This window comes from Saccopteryx bilineata, chromosome 4 (assembly GCF_036850765.1).
Source record: "Saccopteryx bilineata isolate mSacBil1 chromosome 4, mSacBil1_pri_phased_curated, whole genome shotgun sequence".
NCBI classification, from domain to species: Eukaryota; Metazoa; Chordata; class Mammalia; order Chiroptera; family Emballonuridae; genus Saccopteryx; species Saccopteryx bilineata.
In genome coordinates this window covers 76551211-76566229 of record NC_089493.1, presented here as the reverse complement: position 1 = coordinate 76566229, position 15019 = coordinate 76551211, and the positions used below count along the sequence as shown (strand labels likewise).

Genomic DNA, 15019 nt, shown 5'->3' with positions numbered 1-15019 from the left:
AAGCCGATTTTATAACATAGTGTTGAATATCTTGTAATTTTTTGAATACTGTATTTGAAAGTGAAAAACAGTGGTTGTAGAAATAAAACCTTTTTTTTTTTTTTTTCAAAGAGAAGAGAGAGAGAGAGAAAAAAAGAAAGGGGAGAAGCAGGAAGTATCAGCTTATAGTAGTTGCTTCCTGTAACTGACTTGACCAGTCATGTCCAGAGTTTTGAGCTAGTGACCTCAGCATTCCAGGTCTATGCTTTATTTGCCACCACAGGTTGGAAAACAATGGTTGTATGGGTATAGAATGGTTGTAAATTTATCAGTCATTTACCCTCATTATCACATGATTGGGAGCTGTGGTTAGCTACTGCTGCATGTTGCTAGCCTGGCAAACAGTGAATATTCAAAATTTGCAGTAGTTTCTTTTTTAAATACTTTTTTTTTAGATTTTTTACATTTTATTCATTTAGAGAGGGGAAAGAAGGGGGTGGGAGGAGCAGGAAGCATCAACTCCCATATGTGCCTTGACCAGGCAAGCCCAGGATGTCGAACCAGGGACTTCAGTGTTCTAGGTCAATGCTTTATCAACTGTACCACTACAGGACGGGCTGCAGTACAGTTTCTACTAATACATATCACTTTAGCACCAGTGAAAAGTAAAAAAAATTTAAGTTAAACCATTGTAAGTTGGGTACCAACTATAAAAGCACTTAAGACAGTGCCTTGCACTAGTTGTTAACAAAGGACAGCTGTTGGTTATATATCCTTTACCCTTTTTTGTGTTCAGATAAATGTGGTTAAAATCGATACTTTACCTTTGAAAGAGTAGGTTGAGGTTCTCTTTTTTTTTAATTTATTCATTTTTAGAGAGGAGAGAGAGAGGGTGAGAGACAGAGAGAGAGGAGAGAGAGACAGAGAGAGAGGAGGGGGGAGGTGCTGGAAGCATCAACTCCCATATGTGCCTTGACCAGGCAAGCCCAGGGTTTCGAACCGGCGACCTCAGCATTTCCAGGTCGATGCTTTATCCATTGCGCCACCACAGGTCAGGCATTAGTTCTCTTTTTTAAAAATTTTATTTATTTATTTTTAGAGAAAGAGTGGAAGGAAGGAAGAAAGAGAAAGAGATTTGTTGTTCCACTTATTTATGCATTCATTGGTTGCTTCTTGTCTGTACCATGGCCAGAAATCGAATCCTCAGCCTTGCCATATCAGGGTGATGCTCTAACCAACTGAGCTACCCAGCCAGGGCTGAGGGTTGGTTTTCTGAAGTGTCGATACTTTTTTTTTAATTAAAAAAAATTTTTTTTTTTAATTTTTTACAGAGACAGAGAGCGAGTCAGAGAGAGGGATAGACAGGGACAGACAGACAGGAATGGAGAGAGATGAGAAGCATCAATCATTAGTTTTTCGTTGCGCGTTGCAACACCTTAGTTGTTCATGGATTGCTTTCTCATATGTGCCTTGACCGCGGGCCTTCAGCAGACCGAGTAACCCCTTGCTGGAGCCAGCGACCTTGGGTTCAAGCTGGTGGGCTTTTCCTCAAACCAGATGAGCCCACACTCAAGCTGGTGACCTCAGGGTCTCCAACCCGGGTCCTCTGCATCCCAGTCCGATGCTCTATCCACTGCGCCACTACCTGGTCAGGCAAGTGTCGATATTTTTAACACGTTGCTTTGGTGTAGTGTAGTATACTTGGATTGTGTTTTAGTGTTTCGGTAGGCATGAGCATTTAAGCCTTTATTTTAGAGTTTTAGTAATTTGCAGGAAGTGCCATAAATTTATCAAATATTTAAAGTATTACCTATAGTCCCATTATTTTGGAAAGTTCAGGTAGAAATAAAGCAAATATCTACACTTTGTAAATTAAACAAAAGAAAGTTATATAATATCTGTTCTTAAGTGTTAAAATGAAAAAATTTTTAAAACCTTGGGTTTAAAACAAGAAGTTATGCTTAACCAAGTTGCTAGAGTTAAATTCTTCTTAGAATTTTTTTTTTTTTAAAGTAAGGGAATTAGTAGTACATATTTACAGGTTTTATTCAGTTCTGTTGAAAAGATTTTTTTGGTTAAAACTCTTAACATTTTTAAATATTTGCAGTATGAAGTAGTGAGTTTCATGTCTCTTTAATTATTTAAGTAGATTCAGAGTTACTGTTAGATATGATGCTATCTGAGGGATTTCTTCTTTGGTTGGAATGGTTAAACTATAGTCTGTTTCAACTTGAGTGTTGTAGATTCTTAGAAAAAAATGAGGAAAGGAGATTTCCCAGGCACTTAACAGAATAGGAAATAGAGGTAGCCTATAAATTAATTAAAGCATTTAGTTTTACTAGTTATGACTACAATTTAAAATAATATTTACTTTCAGTTGGCAAAAAATTTAAAAATTAATTCTGATGTACATGATTTAGCTATGAACATGAAACCTTCTTTCCAAATAGCAGTGTGTTAATATTCCTAGAGATACTACCAAATATTAATAATCTTTGACCTAATAAATTTACTTCTAAGAAACTGTCTTGCGTGACCAGGCGGTAGCGCAGTGGATAGAGCATCGGACTGGGATGCGGAGGACCCAGGTTCGAAACCCCGAGGTTGCCAGCTTGAGCGCGGGCTCATCTGGTTTGAGCAAAGCTCATCAGCTTGGACCCAGAGTCGCTGGCTCGAGCAAGGGGGTTACTCGGTCTGCTGAAGGCCCATGGTCAAGGCACATATGAGAGAGCAATCAATGAACAACTAAGGTGTTGCAATGAAAAACTAATGACTGATGCTTCTCATCTCTCTTTGTTCCAGTTTGTCTGTCCCTATCTATCCCTCTCTCTGACTCTCTCTCTGTCTCTGGGGAAAAAAAAAAAAAGATAGTGTCTTAAGAGTCAGAACTATGGACTAAAGTTTATGTACAGAATTATTAAATTTGAGGTGATTTTAGTGAGAAATTATGAACAACTTCATTTTTAACAGGTCAATCAGTAAGTACATAAATTATAGAACGCTTATCTGTATATTGGAATATTAGGTGACCATCAAAAAAATGTTTTCAGGCCTGGCCTCTGGGTGATGCAGTGGATAAAGCTTCAACTTGGAAGGCTGAGGTCGTCAGTTCCAAACCTTGGGCTTGCTGTGTCAAGGCACCTATAAGCGACCAATGAACAACTACAGTGAAGCAACTATGAGTGGATACGCCTCAATCCCTACCTCCTCCTCTTTTCTCTGTGTCATCAATAAATAAAACCAAAAAAAAAAAAATTGTTTTCAGATTTTTAAAAGACCAGAGGTAAGGAGTTCATAGTAATAAAAGGGGGTACAAATAAGTCTACCATTCTGCATGTAGTGTAATTCAAACTATTGATTAAAATGTTTATACAGGCCCTGGCTGGTTGGCTCAGTGGCAGAGCGTCGGCCTGGCGTGCAGAAGTCCCGGGTTCGATTCCCGGCCAGGGCACACAGGAGAAGCGCCCATCTGCTTCTCCACCCCTCCCCCTCTCCTTCCTCTCTGTCTCTCTCTTCCGCTCCCGCAGGGAGGCTCCATTGGAGCAAAGATGGCCCGGGTGCTGGGGATGGCTCCTTGGCCTCTGCCCCAGGCGCTAGAGCGGCTCTGGTCGCAACAGAGCCATGCCCCAGAGAGGCAGAGCATCGCCCCCTGGTGTGCAGAGCGTCGCCCCCTGGTGGGCGTGCCAGGTGGATCCCGGTCGGGCGCATGCGGAAGTCTGTCTGACTGTCTCTCCCCGTTTCCAGCTTCAGAAAAATACACACACACACACACACACACACACACACACAAAAATTGTTTATACATATTTAAGCAAGTCAAGTAATATATAACCTCATTTTAATCACTTCTGGATTGAGGAATTATGTGAGTTTTTTTTCATATATTTCTGTGCTTTTAAAATTTTCTAACAATGGGCCTTGGCTGGGTAGCTCAGCTGTTTATAGCATTATCTCAGTATACCAAGGTTGCAGATTTGATCCCTGGTCACGGTACATACAGGAATCAACCAATGAATGCATAAAAAAATGGAACAACAAATTGATGTTTCTCCCCCCCCCCCTTCCTCTGTCTAAAATCAGTAAATTTAAAAAATACTTAAAAATTTTAATAATATATATTTTATAATAAGAAAAGGCTAGGTATGGCCACCAGAAATAGAAATTCCTTAAACTTGTAAGGGATCAAGAGTGAATTTTGTCTTAACGTAGATTGAATACTTAACCTATGCTTCTCCTAGAGTTGTTGTAAGTCTGGTACATAATACATATTCACTGTATTCCCCCCACTCTCTCATTTGGGTCATATTTTTCTGTTCCTTTGCTTATCTCATAATTTTTTGTTGAAAACTGGCTTTTTAGATAACATTGTAGCCACTGTGGATTCAGAAGTTTTTCCCTTGAAGGTTGTTGAGTCATTTCTACAGGCAAAATCTCTGCATCTGTCTCCCTGCAGTATGCAGCCCTTAAAAAAAAATTTTTTTTAAGCTTGGCATACTAGAGTATACCCCTGTGTCTGCATAGTTTTGTGGTTCAGCTAATGATTGGATATGTATTGTGCCCAAACATCTTGTGTAGTAAAGCTTCTTCCTCTGCCTGTGGATTTTTGTGGGGTGCACATTCAAAGATCATACCTTTTTTTAGTCTATCCCAGATTTTATTTTCCACTGGTCCATTTCGTATCTGCTGTGTTCATATATGCAGTCACAGGGTTAGCCAAGACTATGTGGGTGATTTAGGACTTATTAGTCTCTACTGTGCATGACAGACTTGGATTAGAAATCTTAAATATTGGCCCTGGCCAGTTGGCTCACTGGATAGAGCATCGGCTTGGTGTACCGATGTCCAGGGTTTGATCCCTGGTCAGGGCACACGTGAGAATCAACCATCTGCTTCTCTTCCCCTCTTCTCTCCCCCTCTTGCAGCCAGTGGCTCGATTGGTCTGAGCGTAAGCCTCAGGTGCTGAGGATAGCTCGATTGATTTGAGCATCGGGCCCCAGATGGGGATTGCTGGGTGGATCCTGGTTGGAGTGCATGCTCTTAAGAGTCCATATCCCCTCCTCTCAGTTTAAAAAAAAAAAAAAAGAGAAGTCTAAGTATTAATTAGATTTATCTCACAACAGTCTCAAAATAGCGATGCCAGCACTTTCACTATGTTTGATTACTGATGCCTTATACACACTTTTTTTCCCTGTGCTGTCCCTGTTCATTCCTCACTTCTAAATAGTTGAATCTATATTTCCATTGTCAGAGAGTATAGCCCTTACATATTATACTCTCTCCCTTTCAAACTTCATTTTATTTTAGTTGTATTAGTAACTATATTCTGTACTTGATGCTCACCATTAGTTTTTATGTAGTAGCTGTAGTCAATTTGGTTTTCTGAAGTGCTCTATTAGATTTTTTTAGGAAGGATCCCATTGGCACAATATTTCCAGAGTTCTTGCATATTGATAAAAACTTGTCTGTGGCCATTATTATTTTTAGCAAAGTAGAGAATGACAGAAACAGGAAGGCAGAGAGATAGGAAGCATCAACTCATAGTTGCGGCACTTTATTTGTTCATTGATTGCTTCTCATTGTAGCCATTATTCTTGTAAATTATTTTTTTATTTAGTGAGAGGAGGGAAGGTAGAGACAGATCCCACATGTGCCCTGACCGGGATCCACCTGGCAAGCCCACTAGGGGGCGATGCTCTGCCCATTTGGGGCCCTTGTTCTGTTTCACGGGAGTCATTTTTTAGCACCTGATGCGGAGGCCATGGAGCCATCCTCAGTGCCTGGTGCCAACTCGCTCCAGTCGAGCCATGGCTTCAGGAGGGGAGGAGAAAAGAGAGAGAGAGAGAGAGAGAAAGAATCGAGAAGGGGAGGGGTGGAGAAGTAGTTGGGCGCTTTTGTGTGCCCTGACCGGGAATCGAACCAGGAACATTCACACGCTGGGCTGATGCAGGGCCAATAAATTATTATTCTTGTTGGATTGAAAATCCTTGGTGTACATGTTCTTTCCTTGATTTTTTAAATTTGAAATATGTTACCCCATTTTTCTTCTGGCATAAAGTGTTGCTATTGAAAAATTTAGAATAGTCTATTATTTTTTTATTTTTAATTGATTTTCAGAAAGGGGAGAGAGAGAAAGAAAGGCAGGGGGAGAAGCAGGAAGCATCAACTGATAGTTGCTTCTCGTATATGCCTTGGCCAGGCAAGCACTGCATTCCAGGTTGATGTTTTACCCTCTGTGCCACCCCAGGTCAGGCCTAGAATAGTCTATTTTTCTTGTCATTATAAAGTTATTTAGTGCGTGCCTAGGTTAGGGATCTGTGAGTCTGTGAATTACTGTTCATTGTAATCACAATTTGAATTACTGTTTATTGTAATCACAATTTTATTTTAATTTAATTTTTTTTTTTTACAGAGACAGTGAGAGAGTCAGAGAGATAGATAGGGACAGACAGACAGGAACAGAGAGAGATGAGAAGCATCAGTCATTAGTTTTTCATTGCTACACCTTAGTTGTTCATTGATTGCTTTCTCATATGTGCCTTGACCATGGGCCTTCAGCAGACCAAGTAACCCCTTGCTCGAGCCCGCGACCTTGAGTCCAAACTGGTGAGCTTTGCTCAAACCAGATGAGTCCGCACTCAAGCTGGGGACCTCGGGGTCTCGAACCTGGGTCCTCTGCATCCCAGTCCGATGCTCTATCCACTGCGCCACTTCCTGGTCAGGCTGTAATCACAATTTTATTATACTTAGCCATGCCCATTTACACTGCTCACAAAAATTAGGGGATATTTTATCACTTTGCATTCATTTTGAAATATCCCCTAATTCTTCTCACAAAAATTAGGGAATATTTTATTGCTTCATATTCATTTTGAAGTATCCCCTAATTTTTGTGAGCAGAATATTTACATATTGTCTTTGGCTGCTTTTGCTATACATTGCTATAGACAACTCTGGACACTGGTATTTGAATTTCATATAACTTTCACCCTATGGTGTGCAGGACTAAAAATATTTACTGTTTGGGTCTATAAGAAAATGTCTGCCTACATCTCCCTAAATGCCCAAAGGCTTTTTTTCCTCTTTTTCTAAAGTTCAGTAAAGTTCTAGTAATTCACACTAGACTGTGTCTTGATATTTGTCATCTGGGTTGCAGCTCTCAGGTCTGTCTCAGTACATGGTTTTTGTTTGTTTTTAACAGAGAGAGAGAGAGAGAGAGAAAGAGAGAGAGAGAGAGAGAGCAGGTGTGAGCAAAGGACAGGCAGGAAGGGAGAGAGATGACAAGCATCAGTTCTTCATTGTAGCTCCTTAGTTGTTCATTGATTGCTTTCTCATATGTACCTTGACCATGAGGCTCCAGCTGAGCCGGTGACCCTTTGCTCAAGCCAGTGACTGGGCTCAAGCTGGTGATGGGGTCATGTCTATGATCCTACACTCAAGCCAGCAACCTCAGGGTTTCGAACCTGGTCCTCTGCGTCCCAGGTTGATCCTCTATCCACTGCGCCACTTCCTTGTCAGGTTCTGTACATGGTTTTAAACTTCTTCTATTTCTGGGAGTTTTCTTGTTACAGTTTTTAATATCTAATCTTTGAACTTTAATATTTAATCAGTTTCTCTTGAAGCCTCATTTTTAAAATTTTTACAAATATTCCTTTTATCTGTTGTGCTTACTTTTATTCCTTCTTTTTTACTTTGTTTCTGAAATGATTTTTTTCTTTGCTTTTTAATTTTTTACTGAGTTCTGCCACTTCATACCCCTCCTTTCACCCCTACTCCAAATCTTGGTTAAATTTGTTCTTGTATTAGTGTTTTTAAGCTTCCTTGGAAACAGTAGTTTATAGTTGTAATCTGTTTTTGTGGGCAAATCTTTTGTAATTTACTGTCTGTAGGAAGTTAGGAATTTTATTCTGGTTCTCTTATTTTCCTATGATAACTGTATAGTTTCTGATCTAATTTCTGTTACGTTTTTTGTTTGTTTGTTTTGTTTTTGTTTTTGTTTTTTTAAGTGAGAGGAAGGGAGAGAGTGAGACAGACTCCTGCATATGCATGCCCCTACTGGGATCCACCCGGCAACCCCTGGCTGGGGTCGTGCTTGAATCAACTGAGCTATTTTTAGTTCCTGAGGCTTCTGCTCAGACCATACTCAGCACCCTGACAGACACTCGAACCAAATGAGCCACTGGCTGTGGGAGAGAAGCAGATGGTCGCTTCTCTTGTGTGCCCTGACTGGGAATTAAACCGGCATGTAAATACACAGGGCCAATACTCTTATCCACTGTACCAACCAGCCAGGGCTTCTGTAGCTTTTTAATGTGAAACCTGTTTTCCTAAAGAAAGTTTGGTTCAAGATAGGGTTTTTGTTTTGTTTGTGTTTTTAGAGAGAGAAAGGGGGGAGGAGCAGGAAGCATCAACTCCTGTATGTGTCTTGACCAGGCAAGCCCAGGGTTTCGAACTGGCAACCTCAGCATTCCAGGTCAACACTTTATCCACTGTGCCACCACAGGTCATGCAAGTCAAGGTTGGTTTTTAGTTGTTGTTTTTTAATGGAAAATACCAAATATATGTAAAAAGTAAACAGAATGGTATTATTAATCCCCATATAACCATTGCTTACTTTCAGTAGTTGTTAACATTTTGTTTTTCTAGTGGCATCTATACCCCACTCATTCCCAACTTCCTCCTGCCTGGTTGGTAGTTATTGTTCTGAAGAATTTTTTACAGGTGTTTATTTGGGTATAAAATTTGCATACTTTGAAACTCATTGATTTTAGCTGTTAAAGTTTTGACCAACAGATCCACACCCCTATTGCAGTTTAGGACATTTCCTTTCCCAATGCAGCTTCTATTGTGATACTTTTCTTCTTAGATTATTTTTGCCCTTGATAGAATTTGTTTAATGGTGTCATCAAATATGTGCTCTTAGGTCTGCCATTGCTCAGCATAGTGTCTGTGAGATTCTTTCATGTTGTTGATATTAGTGATTGTTGCTTTCTGTTTCTGATTATTCCACTGTATAAAACACCATATTCATCTGTCTGTTGCTGGGCATTTATGTTTTTTCCAGTTTGAGGCTGTTGTAAATAAATAAAGCTGTCAGGAACCATTTTGTAAAAGTGTGTTGTGGACGATGTTTACATTTCAATTGGATAAAAACTTAGAAGTGAACTTACTGTATCAAAGGGCTTAGTGTTGTTTATTAGCAATTGCTTAACTTTTACCAAAAACCTTATATTTCCATCAGCAGATTATGAGAGTTCCTTGCTACCATTTGTTGTCAGTTTTTTTCATTTTTGCCATTCAAGTAGATGTTGAGTAGTGTGCTATTGTGATTTTTTAACATATACTTCTTTCTCAGTGATAATATTAAGTATCATTTCATATTCTTGTATACAATCATCTAGTTTTTATAAAGTGTCATTTCATATCTTTTGCCCATTTTTTCTGTTGGCTAGTTTTTCTGTTTCATGATTTCCTTATATATTCAGCATACATGTACTTTGTGAGATATAAATATTTTGTGAATAATATTGCATTTGTTGCTTGACTTTTGATTTTTGTGGGGAGAGGGAGAGAGGTGAGAAGCATCAAGTCATAGTTGTGGCACCTTAGTTGTTCATTGATTGCTTTCTCATATGTACCTTGATGGGGGGGGGCGGTGCTCCAGCTGAATCAGCAACCATGGGCTTCAAGCCAGTGACCATGGGGTCATGTTTATGAGCTCACGCTCAGACTGGTGAACCTGAGCTCAAGCTGGTGACCTTGGGGTTTTGAACTTGGGTCCTTAGCATCCCAAGCCAATGCTCTATCCATTGCGCTACCACTTGGTCGGGCAACTTTTGATTTCTTACTGTTGTCTTTTGGTTAGTAGAAAATAAATTTATATGGAGTTTATCTGGTTTATGATCTTATGGTTATTTTTTTTTAAGATTTTATTTATTGGTTTGTTTTTTGCGGAGAGAGGAGAGAGAGAGAAAGGGGTGGGTAGGAGCAGGAAACATCAACTTGTAGTAGGTACTTCTTGTACATGCCTTGATTAAGCAAGCCCCTGGGGCTTTGAACCGGTGACCTCAACATTTCAGGTCGACACTATCCACTGTGCCACCATAGGTCAGGCATTATGGTTAGTTTATATACAAGATCATGCCTTCTGCAAAGAGATTGTTTTACTTTTTTCCTTTATTTTATTTTTTATATTTTGGTTTTTTGAGGAAGGCAGGGAGAGAGAGACAGGAGCATCTAGCTATTTCTGTATATGCCCTGACTTGGAAACTGAACTGGCAACCTCTGCACTCCAGGACAACACTCCACAACCAACTTATCCAGCCAGGGCTTAATTTTTTTAATTTATTGATTGATTTTTAGGGAGAGAGAGAGAGGAAGGGAAGAGGGAAAGGGAAGCATTCATTTGCTCTTCCACTCAGTCATGTGTTCATTGATTGCTTCTTATTTGTGCCCTGACCAAGGATTGAACCTACAACCTTGTTTCAGATGACTCTCTCTCTCTCTCTCTCTCTTTTTTTTTTTTTTTTACAGAGACAGAGAGTCAGAGAGAGGGACAGACAGGGACAGACAGACAGGAACGGAGAGATGAGAAGCATCAATCATCAGTCTTTCGTTGTGGCACCTTAGTTGTTCATTGATTGCTCTCTCATATGTGCCTTGACCATGGGGCTACAGCAGACCGAGTAACCCAGGGGTCCCCAAACTATGGCCCACTGGCTGCATGCGGCCCTCTGAGGCCATTTATCTGGCCCCCGCCAGCACTTCCAGTCCCCGCTGCACTTCCGGAAGGGGCACCTCTTTCATTGGTTGTCAGTGAGAAGAGCACAGGATGCATGATGTATGTGGAATACTGTATGTGTCAGTGCCGCAAAGTGCAGCGTCGCTCACGTACAGTACTACTTCCAGTGATGGGGGACGCACGCGTCACGACTCTGGAAGTGCGTCATATCACTTGTTACAGCTAGCAGTGACAAATATGGAACCGGACATTGACCATCTCATTAGCCAAAAGCAGGCCCATAGTTCCCACTGAAATACTGGTCAGTTTGTTGATTTAAATTTACTTGTTCTTTATTTTAAATATTGTATTTGTTCCCGTTTTGTTCTTTTACTTTAAAATAAGATATGTGTAGTGTGCATAGAGATTTGTTCATAGTTTTTGTTTTTTTTTTAAATTTTATTTTATTTATTTATTTTAGAGAGGAGAGAGAGAGGGAGAGAGAGAGAGACAGAGAAAGGAGAGAGAGACAGGGGAGAGGAGCTGGAAGCATCAACTCCCATATGTGCCTTGACCAGGCAAGACCAAGGTTTTGAACTGGCGACCTCAGCATTTCCAGGTTGACGCTTTATCCACTGCACCACCACAGGTCAGGCCATAGTTTTTTTTTATAGTCCGGTCCAACAACGGTGTGAGGGATAGTGAACTGACCCCCTGTGTAAAAAGTTTGGGGACCTCTGGATAACCCCTTGCTCAAGCGAGCAACCTTGGGTCCAAGCTGGTGAGCTTTTTGCTCAAACCAGATGAGTCCGTGCTCAAGCTGGAGACCTCGGGTCTCGAACCTGGGTTCTCTGCATCTTAGTCCGATGCTCTATCCACTGCGCCACCACCTGGTCAGACTCAGACGACAACCGACTGAGCCTACCAACCAGAGCCACTTTCTCCTTTTATTTATTTATTTTTATTTATCATGTTTACATAGATTCTAATGTCTTCCTGAATATATCCTCCCTTCCCCCATGTTCCCCAATACATCTCCCTGTCCCCCTCCTCGTAATGCCCTCCCCTCTTCACTTCAGGATTTGCTTTTCTGCCCTCATCCCATCCTATCACCCTATCATCCCCTTTCCCTCTGTCCGCTTTCCTTCTGGATCCTTTGATCCCGCCTCTGTCTTTATTCCGTTCCTCAGTTCATATTGTTCCTCAGATTCTTCAGATGAGTGAGGTCATATGATATTTTTCTTTCTCTGCCTGGCTCTTTCACTTGACATAATAGTTTCCAGGTCCATCCATGTTGTTGCAAAAGGTAATATTTCCTTCTTTTTCATGGCCCCATAGTATTCCATTGTGTATATGTACCACTGCTTTTTAATCTACTCATCCACAGACGGACACTATGGCTGTTTTCAGATCTTGGCTATTGCAAACAATGCTGCCATAAACATGGGGGTGCATTTCTCCTTTTGATTCGTTGATATGTTCAAGTGAGATGGCTGGGTCAAAAGGCAGTTTGATTTTTTTATTTTTAATTTATTTATTTTTTTGTATTTTTCTGAAGCTGGAAATGGGGAGAGACAGTCAGACAGACTCCCGCATGTGCCCGACCAGGATCTACCTGGCATGCCAACCAGGGGGCACGTTCTGCCCACCAGGGGGCGACGCTCTGCCCACCAGGGGGCGATGCTCTGCCCCTCCGGGGCGTCGCTCTGTTGCGACCAGAGCCACTTTAGCGCCTGGGGCAGAGGCCAAGGAGCCATCCCCAGTGCCTGGGCCATCTTTGCTCCAATGGAGCCTCGCTGCAGGAGGGGAAGAGAGAGACAGAGAGGAAGGAGAGGGGGAGGGGTAGAGAAGCAGATGGGCGCTTCTCCTGTGTGCCCTGGCCGGGAATTGAACCCGGGACTTCTGCACGCCAGGCCAACGCTCTACCACTGAGCCAACCGGCCAGGGCCATGATTTTTAATTTTTTGAGGAATCTCCATACTGTTTTCCACAGTGGCTGCACCAGCCAGCATTCCCACCAGCAGTGCAGGAGGGTTCCCCTTTCTCCACATCCTCGCCAGCGCTTCTTCTGTGTTGTTTTGTTGATGAGCGCCATTCTGACTGGTGTGAGGTGATATCTCATTGTGGTTTTAATTTGCACTTCTCTAATGATTAGTGATGTTGAGCATTTTTTCATATGCCTATTGACCATCTGTATGTCCTCTTTGGAGAAGTGTCTCTTTATTTCTTTTGCCCATTTTTTGATTGGACTGTTTATTTTCCTGGTGTTGAGTTTTACAAGTTCTTTATAAATTTTGGTTATTAACCCCTTACTAGACATATTGTTGAATATGCTCTCTCATTGTGTGGTTTGCCTTTTTATTTTGTTCATATTGTCTTTAGCTGTGCAAAAGCTTTTTAGTTTGATACAGTCCCATTTGTTTATCCTGTCCATATTTCCCTTGTGCGTGGAGATAAATCTGCAAATATCTTATATATTGCTGCAAGTGATGTCGGAGAACTTACTGCCTTTGTTTTCCTCTAGGATGCTTATGGTTTCATGACTTACCTTTAAGTCTTTTATCCATTTTGAGTTTATTTTGTGAATGGTGTAAGTTGGTGGTCTTGTTTCATTTTTTTTGCAGGTAGATGTCCAATTTTCCCAACACCGTTTGTTGAAGAGGCTGTCTTTACACCAATATATGCTCTTACCTCCTTTGTCAAATATCAGTTGTCCATAGAGCTATGGGTTTATTTCTGGGTTCTCTGTTCTGTTCCATTGATCTATGTGCCTGTTCTTATGCCAGTATCAAGCTGTTTTGAGTATAATGGCCTTGTAGTATAGTTTGATATCGGAAGTGTGATACCACCCACTTTATTCTTCTTTTTCAAGATTGCTGAGGCTATTTGTGTTCTTTCTTGGTTCCACATGAATTTTTGGAATATTTGTTCTATATCTTTGAAGTATGTCATTGGTATTTTAATAGGAATTCCATTGAATTTATAAATTGCTTTGGGTAATACGGACATTTTAATGATGTTTATTCTTCCTAGCCATGAACACGGTATGTATGTGCTTCCACTTGTTTGTATCTTCCTTGATTTCTTTTATCAATGTTTTATCTCCTTGGGTATATTTATTCCTAGGTATTTTATTTTTCTTGTTGTTGCAATACTGAAGGGGATTGTTTTCTTAATTGCTCTTTGAGACAGATCATTGTTAGTGTATAAAAATGCCTCTGATTTCTGAGTATTAATTTTATATCCTGAAACCTTGCTGAATTTATTTATCAGGTCCAGTAGTTTCTTGACTGCAGCTTGAGGGTTTTCTATGTACAATGTCATATCATCAGCAAATAATAATAGTTTTACTTCTTCTTTTCCAATTTGGATGCCTTTTATTTCTTCTTCTTGTCTGATTGCTGTGGCTAGGACTTCCAGAACTATGTTGAATAAGAGTGGTGAAAGGGGGCACCTCTGCCTTGTTCCTGATCTTAAGGGGATTGCTTTTAACTTTTGCCCATTGAGTATGATACTGGCTGTGGGTTTGTCATAGATGGCCTTTATCATGTTGAGGTATGTTCCCTGTATTCCCACTTTGCTGAGAGTTTTGATCATAAATAGGTGCTGGATTTTATTGAATGCTTTTTCTGCATCTATTGATATTATCATGTGGTTTTTGTCCTTTTGTTTATGTGATTAATTACGATTGATTTGCGAGTATTGCTCCAGCCTTGCCTCCCCAGCAGAAATCCCACTTGATCATGATGTATGATTTTTTTCATGTATTGCTGAATCTGGTTTGCTAATATTTTGTTAAGAATTTTAGCATCTAAATTCATCAGGCATATTGGCCTATAGTTTTCTTTCTTTGTGTTGTCTTTGCCTGGTTTTGGAATCAGAATTATGCTTGCCTCGTAAAAGGAGTTTGGAAGTTTTCCCTCCTCTTACATTTTTTGAAATGGCTTGAGAAGAATAGGAGTTAGTGCTTCTTTGAATGTTTGGTAGAATTTGCCAGTGAAGCCATCTGGCCCAGGGCTTTTGTTTGTTGGGAGCTTTTTGTTGTTGTTGGGAATTTTTTGATAACTATTTTGATCTCATTTGTTGTAATCGGTCTTTTTAGGTTTTCTGATTCTTCCAGATTCATTTTTGAAAGATATTTTTCAAGGAATTTGTCCGTTTCACCTAGGTTGTCTAATTTTTTTTTCTTTTTTGTATTTTTCTGAAGTTGGAAACGGGGAGGCAGTCAGACAGTCTCCTGCATGTGCCCGACCTAGATCTACCCGGCACGCCCACCAGGGGGTGATGCTCTGCCCATCTGGAGTGTTGCCCTGTTGCAACCAG

The 15019-nt window shown here is 40.6% G+C and overlaps 1 protein-coding gene across 4 annotated transcripts in view; it reads left to right on the top strand.

Moving 5' to 3' along the window:
• CTDSPL2 (CTD small phosphatase like 2) overlaps positions 1 to 15019 on the top strand; it is an 85979-nt gene that overhangs the window by 19170 nt on the left and 51790 nt on the right. The window contains exon 2 of one of the 4 annotated variants that reach the window (XM_066276610.1): positions 3030 to 3262. The exons of the other annotated variants lie outside the window; for them this stretch is intronic. The gene's annotated coding sequence lies outside the window, so the exon portion shown is untranslated. The remainder of the gene's footprint in view (positions 1 to 3029; positions 3263 to 15019) is intronic. 4 annotated transcript variants of the gene reach the window in all.